Here is an 18,205-nt window from a genome sequence, read left to right as displayed (position 1 = left end):
GAGCAGGGAAGGGGTTAAAACCATTACAACAGTACATATTGATGATCACAGATTAGCTAAAATAAAAGAGCTAAAAACATTTTCAGGTGCTAGTTTTCAGAAAGACATAATTTAACCAAAAACAACACATTTTAAATACCAACAATAATTCATTACTCGTGGGCCGTATTGTTGTAAAACAAAGTATAACAAGTCTTCTTAGTCCTGTATATTTGAAATTTCCCTAAATAAAGGGGTTATAAACTTCACTCCCCTACATGCACGAGCGGCTGAGCGGCCACTTAGCCAGGTGATAACAGCTTGCCGGCATGTGCGAATTCCCATTTTTCTGAATAATGATTTCAGAAGAGTTTTCCTTTGTAGTAAGGGAATGGGACAAACACAAAATAGATGAATTTATGATTCGCTCTTATATCCACATAGTCTGCAAGAAAGGTACTCTGGCTGTTTTTTCCAGGATGGTACGAGGTCTTTAGTTTCCATAATACCAAACCGGAATAACATAAATTGATGTTTCCATCTTAATGAGAAATGATCTGCCAGATACTGTTGAGCACCTATACTGCAATACAAATGTATTACTGTCCAAGGATGTCTCCTTAGTGCAAAAGCATTTTTATCTGTTACATTTGATGACATTCGTGCTGCAGATCTTAGTACAGGCTTGAAAGATGCCTTTCCCATTTGCACTTCCCAGGCTTCATGTATGCCTAAATCCTTGATAGATAAGAATAAATGACTTCCCCAGGGTCCCTCTGTAGTACTAGACAGTTGATCCTCTATTTCCTTTCAGCATAAATAGCTGATGGACCCTTTTTCAGCTGCTCTCAATCTCCAACACAATCTTATAAAATCACTTTCACATTGGTATTTCTGATTTTTTAATTCTAACTTTAACCGACTTCTATTCAACGTATCTATTTCAAAACCCCGCATAATTTCTGTACCATATGATATTGAAGGTAGTAACCAGGCCTCCATAACCTTCAGTAAATAACAATTCAATTTTTGTTTTAGTATTTTGAAGCCATATGTTAATGATTGTGCCTTGGCCTGAATTGATAACAAGTCGGGTTTACCGGTCATTTGCTTATCCATAATAAACCCCAAATATTTATAGGAGCTCACTTCCTCCAATTTACTTCCTTCCAACCACCACGCATGATTTTTTAACTTAAAATCAACTAACTAAGTCACTTTAGTTTTATTTAAGTTCAGATCAAGACCCTGTTTTACCATATATTTATTTAGGGCATGCATACTCTGTTGTAAACCTATTGGTGTTTTACTTAGGACTTTATTGTCCCCATTTTGTAGACAGACCAACTTCTCTTCCGCAAGCAATGGTGGAGGATTATTTTCTAAGTCCAAAGCATCTGCACTGATATCCTCAACCTGAACGATAAAGCTCAGATGAGCCAGTCCCACTTTATGGAGGTCTCGGAGAGCGATCTTCTCAAAACCATTGGCAAAGTGAATACTGTAAACCACTTCACTCATGTGCTTCCTGGCAACATTGCAAAGGAGTTTTCTACCCAAATCATATTCCACTAGACATCATTAATCAATTAATCTCTCTCACAGGGCACATTTCCTAGTTTTTTTTTAAATCAGCCACGTCTTCACCCCTTTCTGAAGAAACCTTCTAAGCACATCAGTGTGCTCAGCAACTTCTGCCTGTATCAGGTTTACCATAACTAGGAAAAGTGATTGAAAGATGAGTCTCTTCTCAGCTATCCAATTCTAATTCTTTTCAGCAACATTGAGTTCAATCAATCTATTCTATATTGTTTCGGTATTAAGACATACAATAACACATATAACATTTTACACATTAAAATTGGGTTCGTCTGTGATACCATTATATTGAAACTGTAATTAAAAGCCAAGCCCTTATTGAATCTGCACTGTTCAAACTAAAACATTTAAAACAGTGAGAACAGTCTACCTCTCTATAAAAGATTTGCATTCTCACACTCTAACACTCAACTTTCCTCAACCAACTTGATATTGCATGTTCCCTTTACCCGAGTTACAGTACATACAAATTATCAATTACAAATACAATTCCATAAAATGCATATGTTGAACATGCAGAATGAATCCTTGTAGTGTTAAAAGTAATCTCATTTTTTTTTATTGACGATGCAGTCTTTGACTTCAGTACACAAGTCTTATGTTCTCTAAAACATCAAAATGCAAGTACTGATACCCTAAAGTGCATATGTCAAATAAAACGCAGGTCTGACAATGACAATTGCTTAAAAAAATTAGTAGCCATGCAATAATTAGTAGTGATACAGAAATCCTATGTGCACTAGGGAATTGGAGTGCAGACACAAGTGCCTTATATAGAACACTACCCATCACATATAGAGTCTCTAAGTCGCACGCCTCTTACTTCATCTCACGGCTCCATAGAGACTATACATTGCTGTGGGGCTAGTGAAAAACCTCTCTTACATGCGGACAAACTGCCCAGAGATGTGAAGCTACAGATTTAAAAATAATCTCATCATCCATCCTTTAACAGAAAGCTAGGGCCGCGTTGGCGGAGCCAACATCGCAACACCAAACAGGGGCGATAGCCATCTCTTACGAGCAATAATACATGTTGTGCAAACAAGCAAAAAATGCAAAACTGTATCTTTCCCCCCTGTGCAGAAAGTCACAGAGGTTGCTTCCTCTCTGAAGTCTGGCACATCTAACAAGGTAATCCCTGCTGGGAAACATGCCCAATCTGAATTTAAGATGCATTGTACGTTTCAGTTCTGGATAGATTTGATCCAGATAGGACTTCCAGCCAGGGTCTGCTCTGCTCCCGATGTAATCGCTCAATATGTCGCCAGGTTGTAGCATAGCTACCTTTGATTGCCACCTACGTTTGTAGTTGCGTCTTTCAGCTCAATGGTGTCATGCCCAATGTTACTCAGATCTGCCGATAGGCCCCCAGCTGCATTTCTATTAACAGGGGCCTCATGTGTGCCAACCAATTTCCTCGACTCGGACCACTGCATCTAGAACCATCCTCCAGGGACCGTACATATATGGTGGCCCTATAATTTCTTAACAGCCTGATCCAGTATTGTCCTGCTTCTATTGCTGCCAGATTCGAGTTGGGAGTCAGCCCAACCTTCATATAGAGCGCTAGCAAGTGGGTACCTGGGCCCAACTTTAACAGTGTCCTCAAAAAGTTATTTTCGACCACTTACAACGAATCAAAGATTACCATAACCCAAGAGCTCAGCCCCATAGATTGCAGCGGCTACCGCGTTGAACGTATATACCTGGAGTACGGTACTAATACCGCCTTTTGACATCATTTTAATACCGCCCCAGAGGACTGTAATATGGTTCTTCTGGTCTTCGTCATTTGGACCGTCCAGCTAAGTTTCTCCGTAAACCTTACACCAAGATAATCGTAGAACTTTACACGCTCAATGACTTTGTCATCTATCATTGTCAGCTTTGTCATTTTTAGTTGTCTTCCTGTTAGACCTGTCAGCCCTAGGGTGGTCTCCCCCTCTATTTTTGATCGTGCCTCATGTTTTCCACCCTCATTTTGATGTTGGACTTAGGTCTCCGGGCGCCTTTTCATTGCCAACCAGTGTTAAGGTGCAGGTGCTCCCTTCTCCCAAGATGGCTGCCACAGGTCCCTGCTACTGCAGAGTGGTCTTTCTAGTAGCACCCTAGCTGCCAGGAGCTGGCCGGAACCCCACAACAATGTTGCGACACCAGCCCGCCTTTTTTGTCCCATAGGTAGAATGGGGAAGCTCCTGGAATGTGCTGGAACCTTCTAGAAGGGAGGTGTGTTTTTACTTTTGCCGCCTTGGACAGAGGTCACCTGACCTAGGGCTACTTAACAGAGGGAGGGAACATTTTCTAGTCAGTTGGGGTAAAGCAGAGCTGGAGAATCCACGCCGGAGTTTTAGGCAGTAGGGCCTAGCCAGGGACTTATGCCTCTGAGAGTGACAGGATTTAGGTGCTGCCTCTTAAGTGAGTGAGGGATCCTGTAAAGCCCACTGATCTTGCCCAGCAGTAGGAGGACCCAGGGAACCTCTGCCCAGCCTGACTAGGAAGGAACGAGTCACCAACTCAATCCCTACCCCCCAGGAACAGAACCCCCCAAGGGCGCCAGAGACATCTGCGCCACAAAGACTGAATGCTGAAACTTCATGCCAAAACTGAATGCTGAAACTTCATGCCAAAACTGAATGCTGAAACTTCCTGCCAAAACTGAATGCTGAAACTTCATGCCAAAACTGAATGCTTAAACTGCGTGCCAAAACGGATTGCCGGACTGCTGGGGATCAACCAGGTACTAGCGCTGAGACCCCTGCGCTCCCCGACCTGGCCTGTGATCCCCTGCGTCAGTCCCCCGTCGAGCGCCGAGCTCGCAGTCCTCCCTGGCGCGGGGACCTAAAGCGTTCTCACCGCCGCGGCCCGGAGGCCTGAAGTGTGCCCCATCATCGAGTCGGGGCCCGCGGAGAAGCCCGGGGCCCCGGCACTGCCGTCGCAGCTGCTGTCGGAGGCGTACGAGGCTGTGTCCTGTCCCCCGCCGCTGCGCGCATAGATTGCGGGGCCCGGAGCTGTGCCGGACGCCGCTGCAGAGAGGACCCCCCCGGACGCCGAGATCGAGGTAACCCCCGGGGGCTGGGAGGTAGCGTGGCCGTGTGGAGGCCTGGGACTCACCCCCCTGCTCCCCGAAGGGCTTGGGAAGGATCCGGTGCGCCCCCTGTCGATCGGGAGCGGCACCGCACTCCGAGACTCTGATTCCCCTTCCGTGGGATCGCCCCTTTCCTTGAGACTGCCGCGTGTCAGAAGTGCTCAATGCTTTATGTATCCGAGTAGCGCGTTATCCTCAAGTTCTGCTCAGAAGTGTTCAATGCTTTATGTATCCGAGTAGCGCGTTATCCTCAAGTTCTGCTCAGAAGTGCTCAATGCTTTATGTATCCGAGTAGCGCTTTATCCTCAAGTTCTGCTCAGGAGTGTTCAATGCTTTATGTATCCGAGTAGCGCTTTATCCTCAAGTTCTGCTCAGAAGTGCTCAATGCTTTATGTATCCGAGTAGCGCTTTATCCTCAAGTTCTGCTCAGGAGTGTTCAATGCTTTATGTATACGAGTAATGCTTTATCCTCAAGTTCTGCTCAGAAGTGTTCCATGCTTTATGTATACGAGTAACGCTTTATCCTCAAGTTCTGCTCAGAAGTGTTCAATGTTCTAGGTGTACGAGTAACGCTTTATCCTCACACTCTGCTCCGAAGCACTAGGGAGGGCCGGGGTAGAGTTAGCCCATTATCGCGCTAGATACCGCGCGTGGGGCCACAGCAGAGTGAGACGTTAGTGGTGGCAGGGGCGCAGCGCTGGTTAACCGCTGTGTCTACCGCTTCCCCCCAGATTCGCCAGGTATTGCCCCTGGAGCCATGAAGCAGCGCTCTGGAATCTGACGCTGAGGTATACAGGTGTGGCCTACTGCATTATGATGAAGTAATGGTGAATCTAAAGCTAAGGTATTCAGGTACTGCCTATGTGACCGTAATGAAATGCTGGTGATGCAAATGATAATGTGTTCAAGTGAGGCCTATTGCCATCTAAGGAACTGTGCTTGCATATTTGATTAGATAAAGCTGATTAATTTGAATTGATCTTACTGTGTGGCGTCCCTTATTGTGAGTGTTTCCTGCTTCAGGGGATGAGTGTGTTGTATGGTCGCTTTACACATAAGCCTTTGGATGCCCAGCCGCTCGAGTCACGTTACCCCCTTCGGGCTTGGTGACCCCAGGTCTTACACTTCCTCTTTAGTCCTTGGGATGATCCTAATACCATGACATTAGTCTTACTGCAGTTGATGGTAAGGGCCTTCTTATTGCATTAATCAGAAATCTTTTTACCAACCTATGTAATGAGTTCTCTGTTTGGGACAGTTGGTCCGCATCGTCGGCGAATAGGTGGTTTGAACTTTCTGGCCAGCTATTATTGGGACGTCAGTAGGTTTCTCGAATAGATGGTCAACTTCGTTGTTTAGGAAAAGACTAAAAGGTAAAGGGTGCTAGCACACTTCCCTGTTGAACATCTTTTTCTAACTGGGAAGGTTTTGGTGCATTCGCTAGCTGGCCCCTACCTAACCATAGCCGTATTATCGGTATGCAGGGCGTAGTATAGAACCCTCTATTCTCTGCATAACCTACGTTTCCCACAGCGTTCTTCAATCAACAAGATTGAATGCTGACTTCAGGTCAATAAATGTTAGGTACAGTGTTTTTTTTTGTATTTTGACATATTTGTAACATATCATGTATAGATAGCTGTACAATTTGATCAATTGTTGCCACCCTAGACCTGAAGCCAGCCTGTAGCTCTGTTAGAATATTTTCTTTGTCCATCCACCCTTGAAGTCGGTTTATTATTACTTTCCTAAGAATTTTACCTGCTCATCTAGGAGGGTGATGGGGCAATAGTTGGATGGGCAGCTACGATCCGCTTTTTTGTAAATAAGTACAAGAACTGCTGATCGCCATGATTGGGGGACATTGTTGTTGGCTGTAGCTCCATTAAAGACCTTGGGAAGTAACATAGCCCACAGGAGCAGATCTTCTGAGACGAGGTCTGTGGGTACCAGATCTGGGCTCCATTTTTGCATCGCTTATGTCCTTGGACATGCCATACGGGTATGCAAGGGACCACCTTCCCACGTTGTCTTTGTCTGATGTTAGTCACGTGTTTTTTGTAGTGCCTCGCATATGATTAGTATGAGAATGGTTTATGCTGTCTATAAAGGTAATTGTTATCAAGGATCATGATTAACTAAAGAAGAGGGGCACTAAAAGACATAAAATTGTTTACATGCCATATTATGATCTATTTTGACAATGTTTCATTATGTTTATGACAATTTAAGTCGGCGATCTGTGTATATTGATGTATTCACTCACAAGTACAATATGGCCGCTCTGTATTAGAGTGTGTCACGGGACCTGGGTCTGCTGAATTCTTTTTAATGCTCAGCGAGTGAATATATTCTCACTCGTTCGTCGTCTGTGCATGCATTGGGGATATGAAAACTGGTGAACCTATTATAGCAAAGCGGTACAAAAGGGGGTGGTGATGGACGGAGCATCAGAACCAATCAAACACTCACACCCAGTCAACAGATCTGGGTTTGATCCATCACCGTTCTTTAGCCCAATCTGCCACCCCAGTTCAGACATGGCCATATGCAAATCAGTCTGACCCTGTGCCTCATGGGAACAGTCCAGCACGAACTGCAAAAAGCCATGCCTTCCCTGGACCGGAAACAAGCTTCCTAGGACTGGTTTCTGGCATTTCAGCCGTCTTGCTTGAATCCAGTGGCAAAGTGAGCAAGGGACTCACGTCTGAGCATACCCTGCCAACTTACGGCGAACAAAGCGGTACAGTCAACAGATCTGGGTTTGATCCATCACCGTTCTTTAGCCCACTCTGCCACCCCAGTTCAGACATGGCCATAAGCAAATCAGTCTTAAACTTGTTCCTTGTAGGAAAAGTCCATCCCGAACTGCCAAGCCACGTCCTCCCTGGACCTGAAACAAGCATCCTGGGACCGGTTTCAGGGCATCACCCTTCATCAGCCAGGCTAGCTTGAATCCAGTGGTGTGGTGAGCACGGGACCTACGTCGGGGCATACCCTTCCCACTTAGGGCAACATATGCAAAAGAAACAGTTGATGGACAGAATGCTGACCATGCAAACATTCACCCCTAGTCACAAGGATATGGGTTAAATCCATCATCTGTCCATCAATTGTTCTTTTTGCATTTGTCACCCCGAGTGGGACGGGTATGCCCATACGTGGCTCCCGTGCTCTCCATGCCACTGGAATCAAGCTATCATGGCTGAAGAGGGATGAAACCCCGAAACCGGTCCTAGGATGCTTGTTTCCAGTCCAAGGAGGACCTTCCTTGGCAGTTTGGGCTGGACTGTTCCCATTGGGCACAGGGTCAAGAATGATTTGCATATGGTTGGGTCCAAACTGGAGTGGCATGGTGAGCAAAAAAACGATGGATTTAGGCCCAGATCTCTGTGCTGGGGTGAATGTATGACATTGTTCCGTATTCTGTCCATCAATTGTTCTTTTTCAAATTACAGTGCAGAGACCGACTGGTCCAAATTCTAACTGTGTTTACACCTTATATTCAGGGATATTGATGTGTGTTTTCAATATTGTAACACAGTAGCAGCTAACTAATATTACTAATAATAATTTCTGACACCCTCCCATTTCTCATATGTGAGGTCCTGTTTTGATCTAAAATTAACTTTTTTTATGGATAATGCATGAAAGGTAAACACAACATTTCTCTGCAAAATGTCTGTAATAGACTCTCACACGTCACCCACATTAAAAAATAAATCAAAAGAAAATATTTTTAAAACAATGTGTTTAAGAATTATTCAATGTCATCAGGGCAAAACTATCTGCAGAACAGAGCTAGCTCTATCAAGGGGCCCCTGCAAGGCTGTGGCCCTGGGACAGAGCCCACTTTGCCCATTCCTTAAAACATCTCTGATTTAGAATTAGCATATATTTCAAGTCAATGTTGTTCGCATACACGCTACTGTTGCGAAGTTTACGGAACCACTACTGTTCCAACTCATTGGTTTTTACTAATATTCGGTGTTGGTGTCCTACCTGTTTAATCACTCCTCCACATGCACTGGTGTTTAAAAACTGGTGAATCGGTTATACTAGATACAGAGTTATGAAGCAGGCATATAACATAGTGGGAGAGCGTGTTTTTCTGTTGAAGTTGTTTTAATTAGCGCAGTTTGATAAGTGTTTACAGGTGTTTGCGTATGAGCCGCTAGTTGTGTGAAGTTTATTGAAATGCCAATGCTCTAACCCATTGGTTTCACATAATGTTCGGTTGACTCACTATTAATATTATGGAACAGCTACACAATGTCAGAATTGTGATTCACATTTGGGTTTTAATTATGATTAGAACATTGGAATGTGGAGCACTTCATTGAATACAATGGAGTGCTCCGTGCTTCTACGGGCTTGTAAAAGCCAGCAAAGCAACATTCCAATGTTGTTTTACAAAGGCCTCTCGGAGCCCGAGGGGATTTAAACTCCCTCGGGCTCTGAGAGGCCTTTGTTTCATTTGTTAGAACACTCTGCCCTCTAGTGGCAGAATGTTCTAATAACCTTATAGCCCTTTGTAGCTGGCCTATGCCGGTTATTAAAGGCCCGCTCCCCTGTTAAAGGCCCTCGCCTTCGGCTTGGGCCTTTAACGCTGGAGCGGGCCTTTAATAACCGGTATAGACCGCTACAAAGGGCTATAAGGTTATGATTTTTGCTAAACGATTAACTGTGGTTTTCTTATAATCACGAGTGATTTATTTTAGCATGTAATTATTATCTTTTTTATAGACAAACTAGTGTGCCCCTGAAAAAGGACTTTGGTGTCCGAAATGCTTTGGGCATGACATGGTCAATATGAGAATTACTACATATTCTAAAGAATGGCGATTAGATGGATACACACGTGATTAATGAAGTGTTGAAGTATATAAATTGATAAATAAATATTGCTGGAAAAGAATTATAATTGGATTATGATTTTTGAAGGCATTGCGCCACAACAAGCACTGAGCATTCAGGGATTATATGACTTTGCCTCATATAACTTGATGTTCATTTCTCAGAAGGCTGGGGACAGACCGCCTGCTTGAACAGCCCATAGAGAATGGTAAACATCTCAGAAGACTGATTACAAATGGTGTGCTGTATGAACTGGACATTGCACTGATCTTCTCAGCTATCTCGACACATCTTGGCCAACTGTCTCTTGAACAATCCTCAATCCAGTTTTCGACAGGGTTGGGTGATGGTCTGCGATTCATTGGTGCAGGAAACTCTTCCCTTCTAATGTTTTCAGTCCTTTCTGTTCATTTTGACACTGTCATTCATTCCCTGCTGATTACCATTCTTTTTTTTTTTATATACAAACATTATTGAGTTTCAACACACATAAACAAATCAGCAAAATCACGGGTAGTAGATATTCAGTTACATCATCAAAGTCTATATGACCCCAGTTCTGCACCCCGTGGGGCGTACAACCACAGAAAGAGTTAGAGTATCATTCGCTTTCTTCGACAGTTTCCATCCATTTACCCCACACCCTCCGGTATTTCTTGGAGCATCCGCGTGCCGCGCATAGAGTTTTCTCTTGTATCGCGCACCAGTCCACTCCCTTGCGCCACTTTCCCAGGGCTGGTGGATTGGGACAAATCCATGCTGCCGCTATGTCGCGCTTGGCAACTATCATAGCTGTGTTAAAGAAGGTCTTGTCATTCCGGGACCTGTCTAGCCCATCTGTTATCCCCAGTAGTGAGTGCCGTGGATTGTGAGGAACTGTCCACCCCAAGACCTCCGTAAGTTCTTCTTCAGTCGCTTCCCAAACATTTGCCAGCTGGGGACAGGTCCAGACCACGTGGAAAAAATCTGCTGTGGCCTGGCCGCACCTAGCGCAAGACGAGTCAGAACGTAAACCCACTCGGTGAATGCGTAGTTGATTACCATTCTTAAAGACATAACAAAGACAGAGCGGCTATTGCAGGTGTCGTACTTAAATCAGTTGCTCGCACCACTCCTACAGGCCCCATGTGGTTAAAATTGGTAACTCTCCATCCAGGGCAGTTAGTTTAAAATAAGGAGTCCACCAATCCATCACTGACTGTACTGTCAGACACGAAAGAGAAGCGGGTTTCAGTCGCCTTGCCAGGATTCAAAATTGTGACCTACTGCTCGCCGCTCTGTACAAGTCACAAAAATTAAACTCATGGAGCTCACCCTACAACATGATGACAAAAGTTTCACCATACCTGGCAGGTCACCTACATTTGGAGGGTGTCACACGTTTTTATTCCATGTTACGGGCCTGACTTCACCCGCATTATTTATTCAAGAGGTTGACATGCATGTTTCACAGCCGGGAGAAGAATGTAGCATGACGAAGCTCATGTATAAAATTAATCAATAAAAATACATGCATACCAACAGACATGGTTCTGGTGGTAGACTCTTGAATTTTAATGCCAAAAATGGCTTTAATTTAGAGTTTTCCAACCTGAAATTGTCCCCAATTCAGTATAAGCCAATGGGGATATTACATTCCATTTATTTATTTATTTTTAAATCTCCCTCTTTCTGCTTCCCAAATGTTGGCACGCATTAATATGGCATGCACTTAAATCAATCTTTGTCCTGTGTGCTTTAACACAGCATACATGCCACAGACCCAATTTTGGCAAGAGACCCCTGATTTCTTAAGCCCAAAATGGCTTAATTTTAGGTGTCTCCTGCCTCAAATCTCCTCAGCGTCAATGATGCCAATGGGAAAAATCATTTCACCTGATTTTGTTTTCAAAATCTTCCCCTTACTTGGCTCAAAATGTTGGCATGTGACACAGGGGTGCACCATAGCTGCCAAGGTTTCAGGTTGCTTATTATGTGCGACATTTTCGTAATTTCAGTGTTAGTATGAGTGACATTCAACGACTATGAGTGACACTTTCTCGCAAGCAAAATCAAGCAATGAAGACGAGAGAAATTCTAAATATCAGAAATTAAAGGCAATAGCTCCCACATTTTCAGATTGCCTATCTGTGACATTTCCATGGTTTCTGTACACTTACGAGTGCCATTCAACTGTCACATGTGTTATCCTTTGTGTGATACCTTCTTGCTAGTAAAACCAAGCAAACAGTGCATGGAAAGAGATAAATACCAGAAAGTATACACTTTTGAGCAATGAGAAGCTCTAAAAATAATTTTAATGCTGCAAAACCTCTGAAATGGATGGTCGTACAGTGCAACTTCTCTTGTATACTGTGTGCAATACAATTTTAAAACAATAATATGCATATTGACAGTGGTTTCAGTTACAGGCTGGGATGTCATAGCACTGTAATACACATGTCACTATTCCCCCTGTGGATCAGCAAGGTGTACAGTTTCTTAACTGGACATGTGGGGAAAGGGAGGTCTTTCTTTGTGATGCCCTCACACATCCCAGAGGATGTCATGCTTCATCATTGGGCCTTGCTTCTCGTCGGGCCGGCGCTGCAATGCCTGACGGGCTCCCATGAACAGGGCTCTTTGTCGGAGGTCTTTTGAAGAAGCCGTAGGGTGCGTGCGGGTGTGAGGGCTGGGTAGTGCACAGGTAGGCGAGATAAAAAAGGTCAGGAGCAGTCCTACTCTGGTCAGGTTTATTGGTTTAGGTAGCTCAAGCCTTATTAAAAGATGGTGTGTGGGCCCTTACATGGATCTGATGTTCCTCAAGGGCTGCTAAGATGCAAATAGGTCAACATGTTTCGTGCCTCTTAAGCCCCTAACGGGTCTAATGGCACTTTGTCAGGACTAAAAAACTAAAATGTGAGTGGTGCACTACCATCTGGTTCTGCTAAATTGGTGGCTAGTAACCAGATCTGGCAGGGAATACCCTAGTAGACTTGTACTGGGGTGATGAGTAGACCTGGATGGAAAGGGGAGAAAGGGAAAATGGGACAACCAAGTGAGAATTAAAAACAAGCTTATAAACTAGGAGAGCAACAAAGAAGACAAGCATATGGTTAAAATTACAGTCGGACATTAAAAGGGCACTATGGTGGGTTATAGTGCGTTAGTTACGAAGCACAGTGCCTGATACGTGGAGTGTGGGCGATCATAGAATATCGTGTGCCCTAAGAACGCTGGCAACTAAACAATAATGGGCATGTGGCCCTAGTCAGCGAGTATAAGAGGTAAACTGCGTTGCCTTCGTAGGGGTGAAAAACTGTAGAGGCCCATGGTGGTACACACAGAGTGACGTGCGGGGTCATGCTAGTGGTTGCCCACCGATGATGGCATAAGTGAACATATGGGAGGCAAGGTCACCCGTCAGAACTAATGGTGGACATGACATGCGTCCGTGCTTGGGTCTCGGGTATGCCAAGACCGTCGTGCTACAGGGCCATGGTGCACTTCTTTGCCAGATTGTGCATATTGAGTCACTGGTTAACGCCAAGAGGTGCGCGTGTGGTTCGCCGGGGCGAAGTGATATGGTAGCGCCATGGCGTGGACTAGTATAGCGTGGCAACGTTACCAGGTGGTGTAAGCCGTTGACGCCGTGGTTAGTGTTACCAAAGTGTACATTAAATGAGTGCATGTGGCCGGCTATAGAGTAGAAGCCGGTGCATGCACCTGGTTTAGTTATCTAAGATAGTTGTCGCCAAGTGCTCAAGTGATTTCCAGAAAATGCGCCTGGAGGTAGACAGACCTAAATGCCCTGCCTAGGACTTGTTATGAGGACATTGAAGCGGCGTACTGGCTAGCGTGCATGTGGTATCGCTATGTCGGCTAAAAGGAACAACTCGCGCCAAAGTAGCCATGAGAAAGGTCAAGGCAAAAAACTAAACAAAAATCACCAAGGCGCCAATACTGGTATGCAAACAACATTGCTGTAGGTACTCACCCCTAGATTCCAAGCCTAAGGCCGACGGGGGAGGCAGAGCATGTCATTGCTCTGTAGCTGCAGGAAATAATGGGTGTCAGTGCCCGATTGTGTCAGAGGTCTTACGCTTACCAGAAAGGCTGGACCCTCCGTACCTCCAAATACTTACAGTGGGATGCTGGCAACTTGCTGTTCTCCTACCCTGTGCTCCAGGCCCCGTAGCGCTCGCTCCCGGGTGCTAGCTTTTTATAGGGATGTGGGGAGCGTGGACATGCTAGTATGTAAACCGCGGCGACCATCTTGGGTGAGGATCGTGGTAACTTTATTGAGACGATCCTGACTGGCCACAGGGACAAAAGTGAGGCTAAGTTCTAGGTGAGCCAAAAAAATTGTGGGCTAGTTGTGGTAAGTCTGGTAAGGCAGGAGTGCTGGAGTATTGGAAAGCACGATCCTTGGCAGTGTATGAAAGTGTCAACATCACCTGGATAATGGGATAGTTGGAACTAGTGATGGTGATGCAGTCACTGCCGATGGGGCTCCTAGTGGCTGGGTACTGTGGGTAATGTGCCTGTCTGGGTAGTAGGGCGGGGATCAAGGAGATGCGGGGGTAAAGGTGAAACCCCCAGAGTGCTAGAAGGGTTTTTTTTTTGGTCCACCCTAATGGTTCAATTCAGCCCATGGAATGTCATCGTTGAGGCCCCTGGTGTGTCCCCCCAGGTTAAAAACCCAGCATTGTTCTTTCCTAAACAGTGCTTCTGTAGTGATGTTTGGGAAAGCTTCAAGTATGGTCCATTGCATATCGTTGGTTGTGTGGTTCTGCTCTACGTAGTGAGCGCACATTTTGGTGTTGGTCTTTTTGCATCGGAAATTACTCCTGTGTTCGGTGATTCTTGTTTTTACAGGGCGGGTGGTCATACCTATATACTGCATGTTACATGGGCACGTGATCAAGAATACACAGTTGCGTGTGTTGTAGTTAGTGTGCTTGTTCTGCGTCCATGTCCAATTACTGGACAGTTGAATGGACTTGGTAGCTCGTGTGAGGGGGAAGACAAAACAGTGTCCACACGGGTAGTGTCCTATTACTGGTGGAAGACTCCAAAGTGTGTTAGTGACTGGTTGAGTTGTTTGTTTGGGTCTAGTATTAATGAGTAGGTCTTTGATATTGAATGTGAACCCTGGTTTCTGCAGGGAGAGTTCTCCCATCTAAGTATTCTCCAGTGTTTGTTAATCACCCTTTTCAGCATGTTGGATTCAGAGGTGTAGGTGGTAACACATGTGATGAGGTCATTGTCAGGTTTAGCATGTGTTTCCATGTGTTTCCAAGAGAGTCAGCCTATGTATATTACGGGCTCATTTCTGGGTATTGTTTATAGTGCGAAGAGGGTCTTTTGGCTAAGTGGGTACTTAATTCTGACGCTTGTCTTTTGTAGTCATCTACATTGCTGCAGTTTCCGCAAATACGCAAAAACTGGCCATATGGCAGATTTTCTCTCAGAGCCTTTGGGTGGAAGCCGTGGTAGGGGAGCGGATAATGGCTGTCAGTTGTTTTTTTATATGTAACGGTCTCGAGTTTGTCTGGTTTTTTGAGGATCATTAAGTCAAGAAAATGGAGTTCCTGCTCAGAGCTGTTGGCAGTGAACTTAAGTTAGGGGTTGAGGCTATTGATCCATGTAAGGAAGGCAGGAATCTCATTGATCTGGCCCTTCCAGAAGACTAAAATGTTGTCGATGTAATGACGCCACAGTTGGACATTGTCTGAAAAGGGTTTGGAGTCCGTGAGCACGTGCCTAGCCTCGAAGTCTGACATATAGAGACATTCCAGACTAGGGGCAAAAGTACTACCCATGGACGTGCCCTGGATCTGGTGGAAGAGGAGGTCCTCGAACTGAAAGAAATTTTCACTTAATGCGATGTGTCCGCATTCCATGATGAAGCTGATGGGGGAAGGGGAGGACCAGGTGTTGCTGTGCAGTATCTCTTCCACAACCTCAAGAGTGTTCTGTTGAGGTATGTTGGTGTAGAGGGCCTCTACATCTAGTGTCAGTAGGACATCGGATTGGGTGCCCTTCTGGTTGGTCGCCTCAATTAATTTGAGAACGTCTCTGGTGTCTTGTAAAAAGGTGGGTGTAGTGCAGACCAACGGTTGAAAGAAGTGGTCACAGAATTTTGATTGGGGTTCCAAGACTGACCCTATGCCCGAGACGATTGGTCTCCCAGGGGAAGGTGAGACCCCTTTGTGAATTTTGGGCAGTGTGTAGAAATAGGGCGGTCTTGGATTTTGGTTGATCAGGAAATCTGCCTCATTTTTGGTTATCCAACCTTGTTTGAGTGCCGCTGTAACCATGGAGGTGATGCGTGTGAGTAGACGTGGGGTAGGATCTTGTCTGAGTGGGGTGTAGTACCTATGGTTATTGAGTTGGCATAGGCATTCAGTGCGATAGTCCGTTGTGGCCATAATAACAATCGCTCCACCTTTGTCAGCCTCCTTGATGGTGATGGTAGGGTTGTTGGCTAAGGTTTTAATAGCCTCAGCTTCTATTTTGGAGGTGTTGAAAAATGGTGGGTGAGACCGTTTGTCTGATATTTCCTTCAGGACAGCTCTCTCAAAGGTGAGCACCTCTGGTGGAACCATGCTAGAATTGGGCATGAAGGTCGAGGGTTTGCGTAAGCCGGAATCAGTAGGTGTATATTCGGGTTGGTTCCCAAAGTAAGCTTTGAGGCAGATTTTCCTGAATAGGTTTTGTACTTCGCAATTGGTGCGGAAGTGATCAATCTTAGGAGTAGGGACGAAGCCCAAGCCTTGTTTGAGTACGGTAGTTTCTGCGGTGGAAAGAGGGTGGTCCGAGAGGTTCACGATCAGTTTCTCTTCTCCTGATGGCTCCTCAGTTCCATGTGCATTTGCTGTTTCTGGTCTTGCCATTGCACTTGTTTGGGTTGGTTCTGCATTCCTCTTCTTTTTCTGCTGCGCCCTCTGCCCCAACTTCTGCCTAAAAAAGGTTGTGGTTGGAAGGGGGCAAATAGTGGAGGAGGCCCTTGTGGATAGTTGGGGTATTGCCACATCTGGGGTCCTTGAAAAGGTATAGGACCTTGGTAGGGTGTGGGCCATAACTGTACATTGTGTTCGGAGGCGGTCTTTGTTGTTGGTTATATTGGCGTCCACCGCGACTATCGGAGCTGGAGTTGCTTCCTGAGGAGAAAGTTCTTCTGTGGGAATTATTGCTGTCATCCGAGGAGTAGTCATCTCCCGGGGGTTTGTAGTCCTCCTTGAGGTAAGGATAGATTTTTTCCTTACTAAACTGTGTTATGTCCTTTTGGAGTTTGACAACTTTTTGCCGCATTAAGTAGTCCTTATTATCGTTGATTTCTCTTGTGATCTCTGCCAATTTGGCTTTGAAGGCTGCGTTGGTAATGCTTGCTTTTAAAGCCCCTTCTGCAATGGTGATCTTCATTATAAGTTCGTCTGCCAGTCTTTTGGCGGTCTTGATAATGAGGACCAGGAGATCTCTGGTACACTTCCAAGCCACAAGCAACCATTCTTCCTTGAACTGTTTATCCTAAAAAAATATCCTTGGTGTGTTGGTGACTATAAGTCTGTTGGGGGCTATGTTGGCACGTAGGTATTCAGTCATTATAGCCCCATGCATCATGATCTTCATCAATTGGCGCTTCATGTTAGTAATTGAGGTCCAATCTTCGTTGGACCTGCTGTTGGCCACTCCTCCCTCATGATCGAGTATTGATGGTGCTCTCAGTATTTCGGAGACACAGTCGTCTCCGAAAGACAAACCTTGGTTGTGTTCCATAGTGAAAGGAGAGTGATTGCCGCTGTAGGGTTATGGGCAATATATGTCCCACGGCTGAGCAACCGTGCTTAATATATCCAAAAATTGAGAGAGACTGGGAGCTAGGTTAGAAAGAGGTCCTGTACACAGGCTCCCGAGTGGTACTGTGGATCAGCAAGGTGTACAGTTCCTAACTACACGTGTGGGAAAGAGGAAAGGGAGGTCTTTCTTTGTGATACCCTCACACACCCCGGAGGATGTCATGCTTCTTCATTGGGCCTTGCTCCTCGCCAGGACTGAATTCTAGTTCTCTCTGATTACACATATTACAACTGTAGTGATTGCATTAACCATTTGAGATTGTATAAAGAGTGCAATTCCCCTATTCTTTCCTTGTTTCCGTTACGTTGTGAGACCTAGGGTGCATTGGCTGCTCGAGCTGTCAGAGCTAAAGCCCATTACGCTGTGGTAACTAACTATGTTGTACATGTATCATTGGTTATGTATATTTTGTACATTGATATATGTGTAAAACACCAGTGTATTCACTTCCCCTGTGTTTCACCATTGTGATAAACTATGTTTGGTAGTTATGTTTTTTGTGTATATGTCCTGGGTTGTATCACTAATCCTTAAACAAATATGATTTACTAATATAACAATTAACCACATTGAATTTAGTGGACTTGTTTGTTTTTCAAAGAATCAATGTTGTGACTTACTGTACCATTGTTTTTTTTTTTTGTTTTTTTTTTTGCACATTTATATATAGCGCGAACTCGACCCGAAGGTATTGGAGCGCTTTACATAGCACCGTATTTACATTACACATTCAGGCACGGGGAGATTAAGTGATTTGCCCAGAATCACATGATGTGGACGCGACCTCGAGGCTCGAACCCTGGTTTCCTGCACCAGAGGACAAAATAAGAAATGGTTTAA

Source organism: Triturus cristatus, chromosome 10, assembly GCF_964204655.1.
Source record: "Triturus cristatus chromosome 10, aTriCri1.1, whole genome shotgun sequence".
NCBI classification, from domain to species: Eukaryota; Metazoa; Chordata; class Amphibia; order Caudata; family Salamandridae; genus Triturus; species Triturus cristatus.
The sequence above is the reverse complement of the archived record's forward strand: the minus strand, read 5'-3'. Positions refer to the sequence as shown.